Raw genomic sequence first — 14,147 nt, 5'->3', positions numbered from 1 at the left:
TGGCAGCATTGGCACTAACTTTAAAGAATTCCAATATTTTACCTCCCTGTACCTCCAGCAATTATTACTGAAGAAGAAAAGCTTTAATAGTTGGTTTTTTTGTTTGTTTTTTTTTTGCGTGTAAAATCACCCTCAGACAGGGCAAAAATGTCATTTAATCTTATTTATAACCCTAATTTCTGGTAATGGCTTGGAAATTCCTAAAAACTCCATCTTAATTTAATAACTCCTGGATGAGCATTCATGCAACGGAGTGGCACCAGATTGGAGGGGAGAAAAACCAGAGTTTAACAAGGCAGAGGGGAAAAAATCAGTGTAAAAATGAGATTATCCATGGGAACTTTGATAGAACAGGGGGTGAATCCACAAATCCACAAATCCATGAGCTCTGGAGATCAACCAACACTGGGAAAACATCCTGGATTTAAGATGATTTCCCAGATTTTAGGGGAGAAAAAAAAAAAAAGAGTTTAGTAAGGCAGAGGGGGAAAAAATCAGTGTAAAAATTGAGATTATCCATGGGAACTTTGATAGAACAGGAGCTGAACCCATGAATCCACAAATCCACAAATCCATGAGCTCTGGGGATTGACCATCACTGGGAAAACATCCTGGATTTAAGATGATTTCCCAGATTTTAGGGGAGAAAAACCAGAGTTCAACAAGGCAGAGGGAAAAAAAAAATCAGTGTAAAAATGAGATTATCCATGGGAACTTTCATAGAACAGGAGAGGAATCCACAAATCCATGAGCTCAGGAGATCAACCATCACTGGGAAAACATCCTGGATTTAAGATGATTTCCCAGATTTTAGGGGAGGAAAAACAAAAAAAAGTTCAGTAAGGCAGAGGTGAAAAAAATCAGTGTAAAAATGAGATAATCAATGGGAACTTTGATAGAACAAGAGAGGAATCCACAAATCCACAAATCCATGAGCTCAGGAGATCAACCAACACTGGGAAAACATCCTGGATTTAAGATGATTTCCCAGATTTTAGGGGAGAGAAAAAAAAAAAAAATATTTCAGTAAGGCAGAGGGGGAAAAAATCAGTGTAAAAATTGAGATTATCCATGGGAACTTTGACAGAACAGGAGCTGAATCCACAAATCCATGAGCTCTGGAGATCAACCAACACTGGGAAAACATCCTGGATTTAAGATGATTTCCCAGATTTTAGGGGAGAAAAACCAGAGTTTAACAAGGCAGAGGGGGAAAAAATCAGTGTAGAAAATGAGATTATCCATGGGAACTTTGATAGAACAGGAGCTGAACCCATGAACCCATGAATCCATGAGCTCTGGGGATCAACCAACACTGGGAAAACATCCTGGATTTAAGATGATTTCCCAGATTTTAGGGGAGAAAAACCAGAGTTTAACAAGGCAGAGGGGAAAAAAAAATCAGTGTAAAAATGAGATTATCCATGGGAACTTTGACAGACCCATGAATCCAGCAGTGGGGAAACATCCTGGGTTTGGGATGAGCAGGAACAAGGGATGGAGAGGCTGGGAAGGGATGCTCCACATCTGCTGGGTTAATTGGGACCACTCTGGACAGCTTAATGAGCTCATCAGGAAAGCTGATCCTTTTTCCTCCTAATTTCTGGTAATGGCTTGGAAATTCCTAAAAACTCCACCTTAATTTAATAACTCCTGGATGAGCATTCATGCAACGGAGTGGCACCAGATTTGAGGGGAGAAAAACCAGAGTTTAACAAGGCAGAGGGGAAAAAATCAGTGTAAAAATGAGATTATCCATGGGAACTTTGATAGAACAGGGGGTGAATCCACAAATCCACAAATCCATGAGCTCTGGAGATCAACCAACACTGGGAAAACATCCTGGATTTAAGATGATTTCCCAGATTTTAGGGGAGAAAAACCAGAGTTCAACAAGGCAGAGGGGAAAATTCAGTGTAAAAATGAGATTATCCATGGGAACTTTGACAGACCCATGAATCCAGCAGTGGGGAAACATCCTGGGTTTGGGATGAGCAGGAACAAGGGATGGAGAGGCTGCGAAGGGATGCTCCACATCTGCTGGGTTAATTGGGACCACTCTGGACAGCTTAATGAGCTGCTCAGGAAAGCTGATCCTTTTTCCATGGGAGAGATCTCCCATTTCAGAGCAAATGGAAGGGCAGAGTTGATGATTTAATTATGACGCACGCTAATTCATCCGTGGAAGGCCGGGCTCGGGTTCCAGCACGGGGCAGGTACCTGGTTTGGTTTTCAGAGCACTGACAGCACCAATTGAACATTTAATTATGGCTGGGAGCTGGATCACAAAGGAGCAGGAGCCTGGGCTGGGCCTGGGGGATGCCAGGAGGGCAGGAATTTGTTTACTCCAGGCTGATCCAGCATCTCAGTTGTCCTGCACAATACCTGTAAAGTGATTAATGGAGCTGGAACGGGAGCTTTGGTTACACCAAAAGACAACCCTACACCTCTGTGGTCTTTTAATTAACAGCCAACGCTTCAAATTAGGCTGGAGCTGCTGCAGTAATTACCCCTTCCGAGGGAAAAAGGGATTTTCTGGGGTGTTCTGTGGGGCTGGAAGGTGGAATTGGTCGTTTTGGTTGCAGTCAGCACTGCAAAATCCTGAATTTAACACCTCTATGCAGGTTCTGAGGGATGAAGCACAAAAATCCTGCAGGACAATGTGCACAGCATGAGGAAAGCCAGACTTTTAGTCAATCCCTGGATGTCTATGAGGGGATTAAACCCAAATTCCCACCCAAAGTCTCATCTCCAGGGTCATCTCCCAGATTTTGGTGCCACCTCTGGAAGTGAAGCAGCCAAACCCAACATTGTAGAGAACCAGGGAGAAAAAAAGCAGCAAAACCCCAAAGGTTCCTTCAGCAACTGGGCACATTTCAGGGAAACTCACTTAAAATCTTCCAGGATGGCAGGAAAACTAAAAACCAGCTAAAACCAGCTGCTCCACTCCTAAAAAACCCTAAAGCCAGGGATGGGTTTGAGCAGTGCCCTGCAGGGGATGCTCAACACCGAGCTGGGTTTTGGGGGATCTCCCCCACCATGCACAGAATCCTGGAACAGTTTGGGTGGGAAGGGACCCTAAATCCCATCCCATTCCACCCTTTCCACGGGCAGGGACAATCCCCACAGTGCCAGGGATCATCTCCTGGTGGGAAGCTCTGCCAGCTTTGACACCAGCCCACGCTGTCCAAGGAAAGCACAGAGACTCCAACACTGCCTGCCTGGAAAATTCCCACTGGGGAACAGCAATGTCCATCTCTCCCTCCACAATCCCACCAGAACTCACCATTCCAAGCCCCTGCACCCACCCCAACAGCTCCTGGGCAAGGCTGGCACCGTTTTGTCAATTATTTCACTTTCCTTGGCTATAAAAACCCCATCCCCAGAGATCTGAAGGGCCCCACACGAGCCAAGTCCTTCAGCAGAGCTTTGTCGTCTCCACTCTCGTCCCTCAGGGGTGGTGTGGCCAAAATCTGGGTTATTTTGGGGGATAAATAAGAGAGATGGTGCGGGAGCAAGCACTGTGCTTGAGCACAGCCCTCCAGCTAAGCCAAACTCGTGATGGAGTGCAGAGAGAGCATCCCTGGTGTCCCAGAAAATCAAAATCAATACCAGGGAAAACTGGAATGGGGCTCTGGGGGATCTGCCAGCTCCTCAGCATCTCCCCCCAACCCCTGACAGGAATTGTGGCTGTACAGGAAAGCAAATTAAAAACTGGGAGCGTCAGAAGCAGCTGGTTTGTGTTCCAAGGAAAAAAGGGGAACTTTTCAAATGAAATCCACATTAGCTGATCTGTTCTTCCCAGGTACAGAAAACCAAGGAGGAATGTCAGTGCCCTGGGCTCCTCATGGAATAAACCACTGCACATCCTAACATTTAATGCTGAAAACTTCACACACTGAGTATGATGAATTTCTACTCAACACAGAAGGAAAACAAACCCAACCTGAGATAAAATGCAGCAGATTCTTAATAAAGAGCTAATAAATTCCTAATAAATAGCTTAGATGGCAAACAAAACACTCCTCTCTCTTTCAGTTTGCTCCAACCAGCAATTTTCTCTTTTCTCTGTGAGGAATTTTACCTAAAGCCCAGAGGGAGCTGCAGGATGCTGTGGTTGTGGGATAATTCCTTCCAGGGCAAGCAAAGAACCAACTACACGTTGCAACCTGCAGGCAGCTCAAGGGAAACACCAATTTTCTTTTTTTTTTTTTCCTGATTTTTTAATTGCAAACCCCTTGCCCACGTGTGAGTGACACAACAATGGTCACACCACAAGCAGGGGCTGAGCTTTCTCCAGCAGCTTTTCCCATCAAACACAGCAACTTCTCACTACAAACTGACTTTAGTCTTATGTTAAATCTCAAAATAAATGCAATCTCTACCTAGGAGCCAAAATTAATTTAGTTTGTCGTGACAAGAATGGCACTGCAGGAGCCTGGAGCAGCACAGGATCTGCTTCCTCTGGCCACCAGCACAAACCCCTCTCTTCTCCCCCACAATACCCAGGGAAACAATTTCTAATCAATAAAGATATTCCTCGGCAAGCCTGGAGGATTCAAGGGGAGAGCCGTGACCTGTCTGCTCTGCCAATGAGTCAGTCAGAAATGTCACCAGCATCAGCAAATATGACACGGTGATGAAGTGCCAGGGAGGCAGCAGTGATGGGATGCAAGGCTCCCCTGCAGCCAGGGACACCTCAGGCTGCAGCAACAGGACACAGGGAATGGCTTCCCACACCTCCAGCAGGCACATGCTTCTCCTCTCAGGATTTTTCATAGAGGAGCACAGAAAGAAAAAACAATTTCCATTCCTGCTCCTTGTTTTTCCCATGTGGAATGTGCTTGGAGAATTGTTTCCCTGGGGTGATTGCTTGGTTGGGTTCTGGTGAGGATTGTTTGGGGCTGGTGGCCAATGCAATCCAATCCAATCCAATCCAATCCAATCCAATCCAACCCACCTGTGGCTGGGCTCTCAGAGAGGGGCACCAGTTGTGAGGAGTTAGAGATGGGAGTTAGAAAAGTAGGTTTGTAGTGTTAGTATCTCCTTTAAATAGTAAATTAATGTGTTATAGCACAGTTCTAATAAAGAAATCATTCAGCCTCTGAGCTGGAGTCACACATCAGCATTTCTCCCCACTTGTCCACCTGCATGCCACAGGGATGGCACAGTGGGGAGAAATCCCCCCCAGGATGGAGATCCCTGCCTCTCCCACGCCCTGTCCCAGAGCTGCAGCACTGCAGCTCCTCCTTTCTTGCCACCTGAAAACTTCCCAGGCTGTTGTTTTGATTTTTAAAAGCGTTAAGTTTCTTTTTATAGTTTTCTTGAAAGTTTTAAAAGTTTTTTTAAACTTTTTGATGATGTTTATATATTTGAGAGTCAGAGTTCCCACACAATTTCATGTATAAATAGAATAGTTTAAATATTTCTCTGTGAGTAGAGAGAAATAATTAATTGATCTTTAAACCAGTGTAGTTGGAGAGGTGGTAATTCCATCCTCCAATCCACAGTCACCTTTAGAATTCTACAAATACCAGATGTTTGAATAAAACTGAGTCTTTTTCTCTTTTAAACTCACCAAGCTTCTGTCTACTCATTTCGTGTCCAGTAACAACAGCAGGCCACAGAGCAAAACCAGAAGTGAATATTTTGGTTCCTCTCTCTACCTTGTTGGGATGAAACCATCACCCACATTTGTTACAAAGAGCAAAAAGCCCTCAAAAGAGCCCTCAAAAAGGCTGGGAAATCTTGTCCCATTTCCCCAGGGCTCGCTCTCAGCACCAGGAGCTGCAGTGGAAGCTCCCTGGGGCCATGGCACAGGTTTTTCCAAGCAGCAACAAAACCTTGAAGCTTCTCACGTGAGCTCAGAAGTGCCCAGGAGAAGCTGAGCCTGCAGCAAGCAGCACCTCCAGACCTGAGGGCACAGGAGGAGCCAAACTGGACATTTGTGAGAGAAAACCAAGAGCAAAAAAAAAAAAAATCTGTGCCAGAGTCAGGCAAAAGGAACTCAGCCCCAGCCACCAGCTGCAAGCCCCACACAGCAAACCACCCATTTTTCCCCCTTTTGCTCATTTTTAGCTCATTTTTCCCCCTTTTTTTTTTTTTGCCTGGTGCTGCCCCTGCCTGTGCTGCTGGTGGCCAGGCTGTGGCAGGGCAGTGACAGCAGTGTCACGTACTCCCAGGCCATCTAAAGAAAGAAATTCAAATTGCTCCTAGGAAATAAGCACTTTGCCAGTTGCTGCCTCCTGCAATAGCGAACCCATTAGCCTGACTCTGTGGCTGTTAAATCAGGGAAGCCAAAGTGCACAGCAGTTGGAAAAAAGGAGCTTTTATGGGGCTGTGCTGGTTCACAGCACAACCTCCCCTCCTGAAACGCCACCGCAGATGCTCGAGTGCTGATTGCAAAATGATTTGCTGGGGAAGTGGCAAACAAACAGCAAATAGCAGAGTCTGAATGCTCAAACTTGGGAAAAGGGGCTCAGCTGGCAGCAAATAGCAGAGTCTGAATGCTCAAACTTGGGAAAAGGGGTTTAGCTGGCAGCAAATAGCAGAGTCTGAATGCTCAAACTTGGGAAAAGGGGTTCAGCTGGCAGCAAATAGCAGAGTCTGAATGCTCAAACTTGGGAAAAGGGGTTTAGCTGGCAGCAAATAGCAGAGTCTGAATGCTCAAACTTGGGAAAAGGGGTTCAGCTGGCAGCAAATAGCAGAGTCTGAATGCTCAAACTTGGGAAAAGGGGCTCAGCTGGCAGCAAATAGCAGAGTCTGAATGCTCAAACTTGGGAAAAGGGGTTTAGCTGGCAGCAAATAGAGTCTGAATGCTCAAACTTGGGAAAAGGGGTTCAGCTGGCAGCAAATAGCAGAGTCTGAATGCTCAAACTTGGGAAAAGGGGCTCAGCTGGCAGCAAATAGCAGAGTCTGAATGCTCAAACTTGGGAAAAGGGGCTCGGCTGGCAGCAAATAGCAGAGTCTGAATGCTCAAACTTGGGAAAAGGGGCTGGGCTGGTAGCAAATAGCAGAGTCTGAATGCTCAAACTTGGGAAAAGGGGCTCGGCTGGCAGAAAATAGCAGAGTCTGAATGCTCAAACTTGGGAAAAGGGGTTTAGCTGGCAGCAAATAGCAGAGTCTGAATGCCCAAACTTGGGAAAAGGGGTTTAGCTGGCAGCAAATAGCAGAGTCTGAATGCTCAAACTTGGGAAAAGGGGTTTAGCTGGCAGCAGAGTCTGAATGCCCAAACTTGGGAAAAGGGGTTCAGCTGGCAGCAAATAGAGTCTGAATGCTCAAACTTGGGAAAAGGGGCTCGGCTGGCAGCAAATAGCAGAGTCTGAATGCTCAAACTTGGGAAAAGGGGTTTAGCTGGCAGCAAATGGCAGAGTCTGAATGCTCAAACTTGGGAAAAGGGGCTGGGCTGGCAGCAGGGGCTGCAGGCAGGAGAGGCTGAGCAGCAATGTCCCACTTAACCCAGCTCAGGGCTGGGAGCCGAGCACAGGGAGGGGAAATCCCTGAGCTCCTGCTGGGAGCTGCTCCTCTTCCCACCTGGGAGCACGCAGCGACCCCTCCTGCAGCCGGAGGGCCGGGGCCAGCCAGGGAAACGGGACCTGTGCCCGCCCCGCCGCGCCCGGAACCGCTCCTGAGGGGCACCTGCGGGGACAGGAGCCAGGGCCGAGCGAGGGGCCACCGGCACCCACAGCAGGACACCAGTGCCACCAGTGCCACCAGCAGGACACCAGTGCCACCAGTGCCACCAGTGCCACCAGTACCCACAGCAGGACACCAGAACCAGTGCCACCAGTGCCAGCAGTGCCACGGGCACCCACAACAGGACACCAGTGCCACCAGTGCCACCAGTGCCACGGGCACCCACAACAGGACACCAGTGCCACCAGTGCCACCAGTGCCACCAGCACCCACAGCAGGACACCAGTGCCACCAGTGCCACCAGCACCCACAGCAGGACACCAGTGCCACCAGTGCCACCAGTGCCACCAGCACCCACAGCAGGACACCAGTGCCACCAGTGCCACCAGCACCTACAGCAGGACACCAGTGCCACCAGTGCCACCAGCACCTACAGCAACTCACCAGTGCCACCAGTGCCACCAGCACCCACAGCAGGACACCCAGTGCCACCAGTGCCACCAGTACCCACAGCAGGCCACCAGTGCCACCAGCACCCACAGCAGGACACCCACACCAGGTTACCCAGTGCCACCAGGTCACCAGTGCCACCAGCACCCACAGCAACTCACCAGTGCCACCAGCACCCACACCAGGCCACCCAGTGCCACCAGTGCCACCAGCACCCACACCAGGTTACCCAGTGCCACCAGTGCCACCCAGAGCAGCTCCAGGCACAGGGATGGCTTCACCTGCTGGAGTTAAACTGGTGCAAGGAGAAGAGGCAGCGGAGCAGCCCTGAGCTCTGACTGACGTGGGTCATCCCACGTGGCACAAAGCCCAGAGTGAACCCAGCACAGCTTTAGGACAGAAATAGGGAGCAGGAGAGAGCGAGCCAAACCCTGCAGCACCTCGTCTGGTGGCAGGAACTGAGGTGCCATCGTGAGGGGCTGTTCCCCTGGAGAAGGGAAGGATCAGGGAGAGCTCAGAGCCCTTCCCAACACCTGAAGGGGCTCCAGGAGAGCTGGAGAGGGACTGGGGACAAGGGATGGAGGGACAGGACCCAGGGAATGGCTCCCACTGCCAGAGGGCAGGGAGGGATGGGATATTGGGAATTAGGAATTCCTGGCCCTGGGCTCTCACCCCAGCTCACTCACTGCTAGCAAGCACAAACTCCCATTTTCCACTCGCTCCATCTTCCCAGCTATGGACATCCACCACAAACAAAACAACTTTAATTTAAGAATCATCCAGTTTCTAATTAAACAGCCATAGGCAGCTGGCTGGATACATTTTAATCAGTTTCAATAACGTATTGATTGGATACTGAAGCTTAAAAATTAAAAGTAAAAAGATGACCGGGGAATTGTCCCATCTCAGCCCAACAGTAGAACCCTCTGTAAATAACTCCTCTTTTAACCATCAGCTAAATGAACACTTCAATACTGCACTACAAAGTCTTCTGCAAAATTACTTTAACTAACAAGCAGAAATTTATCAGCTTCAGCCAAAATCAATGCTGAAATCAATTTGAACACTGGTTGTGTCTAAAGGGGCTCATTGGCAATTTAGGGAAATTACACCATGTAAATGCCTGTGCTTTAATTGAACAGTTTCATCAACTAGGCTGTGATTGCTGTCCATTCATTTATTTACTTTCACTGCAGCTCCCATTCTGCAGAGGAATGGCTTTTGTCAGGCTCCAAGGAGGTACTTTATCTTCATTTTATGCACTTTTGTGCAGAAGAGATTTTATGGGGCGGCCGAGCGCCCGCCGGGGTCACAGGCAGAGAGTGACCAGCAAGCACTGGTCAGTCCTTAAACCCCACTGGAATCAGACAAAACCCACTGGGAATCAGACAAAATCCTAACTCAGCCAGGCACTGCTCCAACACCTTCAGTGGGACTGAAAAGAAAAGCAAACGAGGGAAGCAGAAAACGAATGCACAGGAAAGGAGATCAAGGGAAACGCCTGCACAGGAATTAAGGGAGATGCAACCTGGAGACCTCCAAGGGTCAAAGACGTGTCTTGATGCCAAACAAGTCACTGAACCCGCCTGTGGTCCCTCCCTGAGCACCAGGATGGGACAAGAACCGTGGGGGAAAAGGTTGGGAGAACCTTCCCTGGGAGTCACCCACCAGTGAAGCTGGGTCAGCCCCAGGCTGGGAATCTGCAGCTCCACTCCTGCTTCTGGCACTGCTGGGCTGCCTTGGGAAGTGATTCCATCTCTGCCTCCATCCACCCTCTGCCACAGGGCCAAAATAATCTGTGAGTTAAAGTGTTTCAAAAAGAGGTGAATGACAGTTCTTGCGTTACACCTGTGCTGGAGAAGAGAAGGGTCCAGGGAGACCTTGGAGAACCTTCTGGGACCTAAAGGAGCTCCAGGAGAGCTGGAGAGGGACTGGGGACAAGGCAGGGAGGGACAGGACACAGGGAATGGCTCCCACTGCCAGAGGGCAGGGATGGGTGGGAGACTGGGAAGGAATTCCTGGCTGGGCTGGAATTCCCAGAGCAGCTGTGGCTGCCCCTGGATCCCTGGCAGTGCCCAAGGCCAGGCTGGATGGGTTTTGGAGCAGCCTGGGACAATGGGAGGTGTCCCTGTCATGATAGGAGATGGAATGGGATGGGATTTAATGGTTTCCAACCCAAACCATTCCAGGATTCTGTGACATTCATATGGAAAACCAGCAACAGATGAGCAGAGGAGAGCAACAGCCCTGCTAAGATTTGGGCTGGATTCCCACAACACCTCAGGTGCTGGAAAGAACAAACTGGGAGCCCAGAGCTCCTTCCTGACAGCAGCCCTGTCCTGCACCTGCAGCTCTGGGATAACCCAGGAGAATCCAGCCTTGCTCAGCCAAAGCTCCTCAGGGCAGGGAGCTCAGCCCTCACCCCCCTCCCACAAACACAGCCCAGCTCCTCCAGCTGCCTGGGATGCCTTGGGAAGGCTGAGCTGGAACAGAGGCTGGGCAGAGCTACAGAATAAAGCAGGGATTTATTAAAGGATCTCCTCATGGATCCACCTTGGGCAGCACCAGAGCCCAGCCAGGGCTGCCCCAGGATGAACCAAAATGGTCCCAAAATGCACGAGCGCTCCCGGGGGCTCTCACTGGGATCAGCTCTGCTCCATTTGCACCTTGCAGTTCATTGTCCCATTCCAGCTTTAGCCCAGGCACTCCCATCCTGCTTGTTTTTCTCTCTCCAGCCCACGCTGTTTGTGCTCCTGGGCCTGAGCTTTGGATCATTTGTCCTTGGTGCCCAGCTGGATCAGGAATTGTTTTGTCTCCCTGCTCTGTGCACAGAGCTCTCCATCCCATCATATGGAGCCCAGAGCCACAGACTAAAGCAGCAGAGAATGTGAAAAACAGAAAATCCAAACCTGAGGCAGCACCTGCTCCAGGGCTGCCAGAGCTGCCCCAGCAGTGCCAGAGGATCCCCAGCTTTGTCCCGGGTGGGTTCCAGGCTGTGGAGCAATCCCAGCTCTCTCCCACACTTTCCATTCCGTGTGCTGATGGGGCACCCCAAGCTTGGCTCAGAGAGGGAATGAGGGGAAGGGCAGATGCTGGAACGTTCCACCAGACTGCAGAATTGCTCCAGGAAATTGCTCAGACAAATTAAGCTCCCTCATGTCTCCCTGCTTTCCAGGCTATCCAATTTTTCGGCGTGGGACATCAGCCACAGCCACTTCTCTCCCAATTACTCAACTTCCAAGTGAAGCCTTCTGCTCTCACAGCATTTTGCTAAGATGGGAACTGATGTTCCCATTCCTTCCCTCTCTCCCAGATCCTGGCAACTCCCAAATTAATTAGGGCATCATCGGGGCTTTATGGTTATTTTTCCTTTATGCTCCTGCTGCTGGAGACTCCAACAGAACCCACGGAGTTACAAAACCTCACTGTAAAATAAATCCCAGGAGGCTGTGCCCTGCCCTAAACAGAGTTTAGGACATCTCACTTCCCCCTTTCTCCTTGGAAAACAAAAACTAAAAAACATGAAATAAGAATTAAAATAAGAATAAAACCTTCATTTTGCTTCTGCATAAAGGAAATAGTGATGCTTTAGACACATCGTGTGAGGAAGACCTGACAGAGGAATTACTTGCCAGAGATAAACACTTGTACTCTGTAATATTTAGGTTCAAAATACACAAAACTAAGGATCTGAGGTCTGAATAATTTACTGAAGCTGCTCCTGGGACTGGCTGGCAAAGCACATCCAGTCATTCCAAAGGAAATCCTTCCCCTAAGGAAAGATCTCCTCAGAGAAGTCTCTGCAGGCACTGATGGAGCCCAAAGATGCAGCACAAAGCAGATCCTGTAGATGTCTTTTGGGCTGACCACTGAATGATTTGTTCCAAAAAAATAAAAAAAAAGGCAATTTAAGCAAATCCAGAGATGTCCTGGCACAGAGATGTTTGGGAAGAGCTCAAATCGTGCATCCTCCACCCCACCACCATAAAATGGGCAGCTGAGTTTCAAAAACTGCACCAAATTGCACTTAAGTACTTAAATAGATGACACAAGTACCTACAGCACAGGAGAGCAGCACACCCAGGTGCTTTGCTAGAGCAGATTTTACCCTTTTCTCAACAATCTTCACCCAAAACAGGGCTCACTCTGCCCACTGAGCAGCACTGGAAGAACTCCTGCTTTCTGCTGCAATGTTCAATAGCCACTTTGGGCTTGTTTTCTATTTTCTCACATATTTCTGAACATGCAAGCAACCAAAAAAGCAAAGCTAATTAACTGGTTTTGCCATATCTAACACGAGAATTTTTATCGTTCCTTAATTAAGCAAACAGCGGATCAAAAGGTAGGGGCAGAATAAGATGTCAAAGAACTATAAAATCCCTTCTTTTTAGAACAGGAAAAACATTTAGATTCAGCAAGTTCTCCCTAGAAATATTGCTATAAAGTATTGATTTTTTACCAGGCTCAATTGACTGAAAAGTTGTTTGTATAGCAATATTGGCCGAGCCAATATAGTGGAACAATTTTGCTCCACACAGTAATCAAGTGTATTTCTAAAGTATAATTATACTGTCATAAAAATAAAGCTAAGATACCTCTTCTCCAAGCCATAAACCACTCGCAGCTGTAAAGAACCCAAATAAATGAAATCCATTTTCTGACTAAAAAAACCCCCATGTTTCCTAACTAAACACAGGCTTCCAAAGAGAACAACGCCACCTCCAGCCAGGGGGGAGCAGGAGGGGTGATCAATACTTCAATCTCAATAAACTATTCCAACAGAAGAGTTTTTCCATGGAAAAAAAAAAAAAGGGATTTTTTTTGCTCAGCCTCCTGCCACGCAGTCGTGCCCCCTGAATGCTGGGAATATTTCACTGCCACGACGGATACGAGGCAGGAAAAAGAGCTGGGAAGAGAGGGGGAAACGAAAAAAAAAAAATAAAAATACAAGGTAAAGGTAACAAAAAGATAAAAGGAAGGGCGTAGACAGGCTGGGTGCTGAGCTGCAGATCGATCCCCACACGGCCTCTCCTCCCCGAGCCAACAGCCCCAGGCTGGAGAGGGAAAACTGCCCAACCTCTGCAATCCATCCCACCTGACAAATGGGCATTGATTTACTGGGAACAAAATATCCCTGGGCCTGGGCAGCCAGCGGGGAGGATCCCAGCCTGAATCCCTCATCTCCTGCTGGGGCACGGGTGCTCTGCCAGAGAGGGAGAATTGGGAACTCTTTGGGAAGGGGGGGATTGCTCCAAGGTTGGGCACAGGGCTGGAGCCAGGCTGGGAGAGCTGGGGATGTTCCCCTGGAGAAGAGAAGGATCCAGGGAGACCTTGGAGAACCTTCCAGGGCCTCAAGGGGCTCCAGGAGAGCTGGAGAGGGACTTGGGACTATGCATGGAGGGACAGGACACAGGGAGTGGCCTCAGAGTAGAAAAGTGCAGATTTAGATGGATATTGGAAAGAATTCTTGTCTGGGCTGGAATTCCCAGAGCAGCTGTGGCTGCCCTGGATCCCTGGAATGTCCAAGGCCAGGGTGGAGGGGTTTGGAGCAGCCTGGGACAGCAGAAAGTGTCCCTGCCATGGCAGGGGTGGGATGAGAGAAACTGAGCTCCCTTCCAGCCCAAACCACTGGAGGATTCCATGACAATCTGTAAAATATCCACACACAAAGCAGTGCCCATTCCCTGGAAAAGGCTGGAGTGACTCCTGTCCTGGAGAAACCCCAATTGCACACCCTCAGAAGCACAGGATGGTGCCACACAGGGCTTTTACCCCAATTCCACATGCTCAGAAGCACAGGATGGTGCCACACAGGGCTTTTACCCCAATTCCACACCCTCAGAAGCACAGGATGGTGCCACACAGGGCTTTTACCCCAATTCCACATGCTCAGAAGCACAGGATGGTGTCACACAGGGCTTTTATCCCAATTCCACACCCTCAGAAGCACAGGATGGTGTCACACAGGGATTTTACCCCAATTCCACACCCTCAGAAGCACAGGATGGTGTCACACAGGGCTTTTATCCCAATTCCACACCCTCAGAAGCACAGGATGGTGT

At 48.9% G+C, this 14,147-nt stretch overlaps 1 protein-coding gene across 3 annotated transcripts in view; it reads right to left on the bottom strand.

Moving 5' to 3' along the window:
• Positions 1 to 14,147, bottom strand: part of MAP2K5 (mitogen-activated protein kinase kinase 5) — a 146,134-nt gene that overhangs the window by 90,508 nt on the left and 41,479 nt on the right. The window lies entirely within an intron of this gene.

This window comes from Vidua macroura, chromosome 12 (genome assembly GCF_024509145.1).
Source record: "Vidua macroura isolate BioBank_ID:100142 chromosome 12, ASM2450914v1, whole genome shotgun sequence".
Taxonomy (NCBI): Eukaryota; Metazoa; Chordata; class Aves; order Passeriformes; family Viduidae; genus Vidua; species Vidua macroura.
The sequence above is the reverse complement of the archived record's forward strand: the minus strand, read 5'-3'. Positions and strand labels throughout refer to the sequence as shown.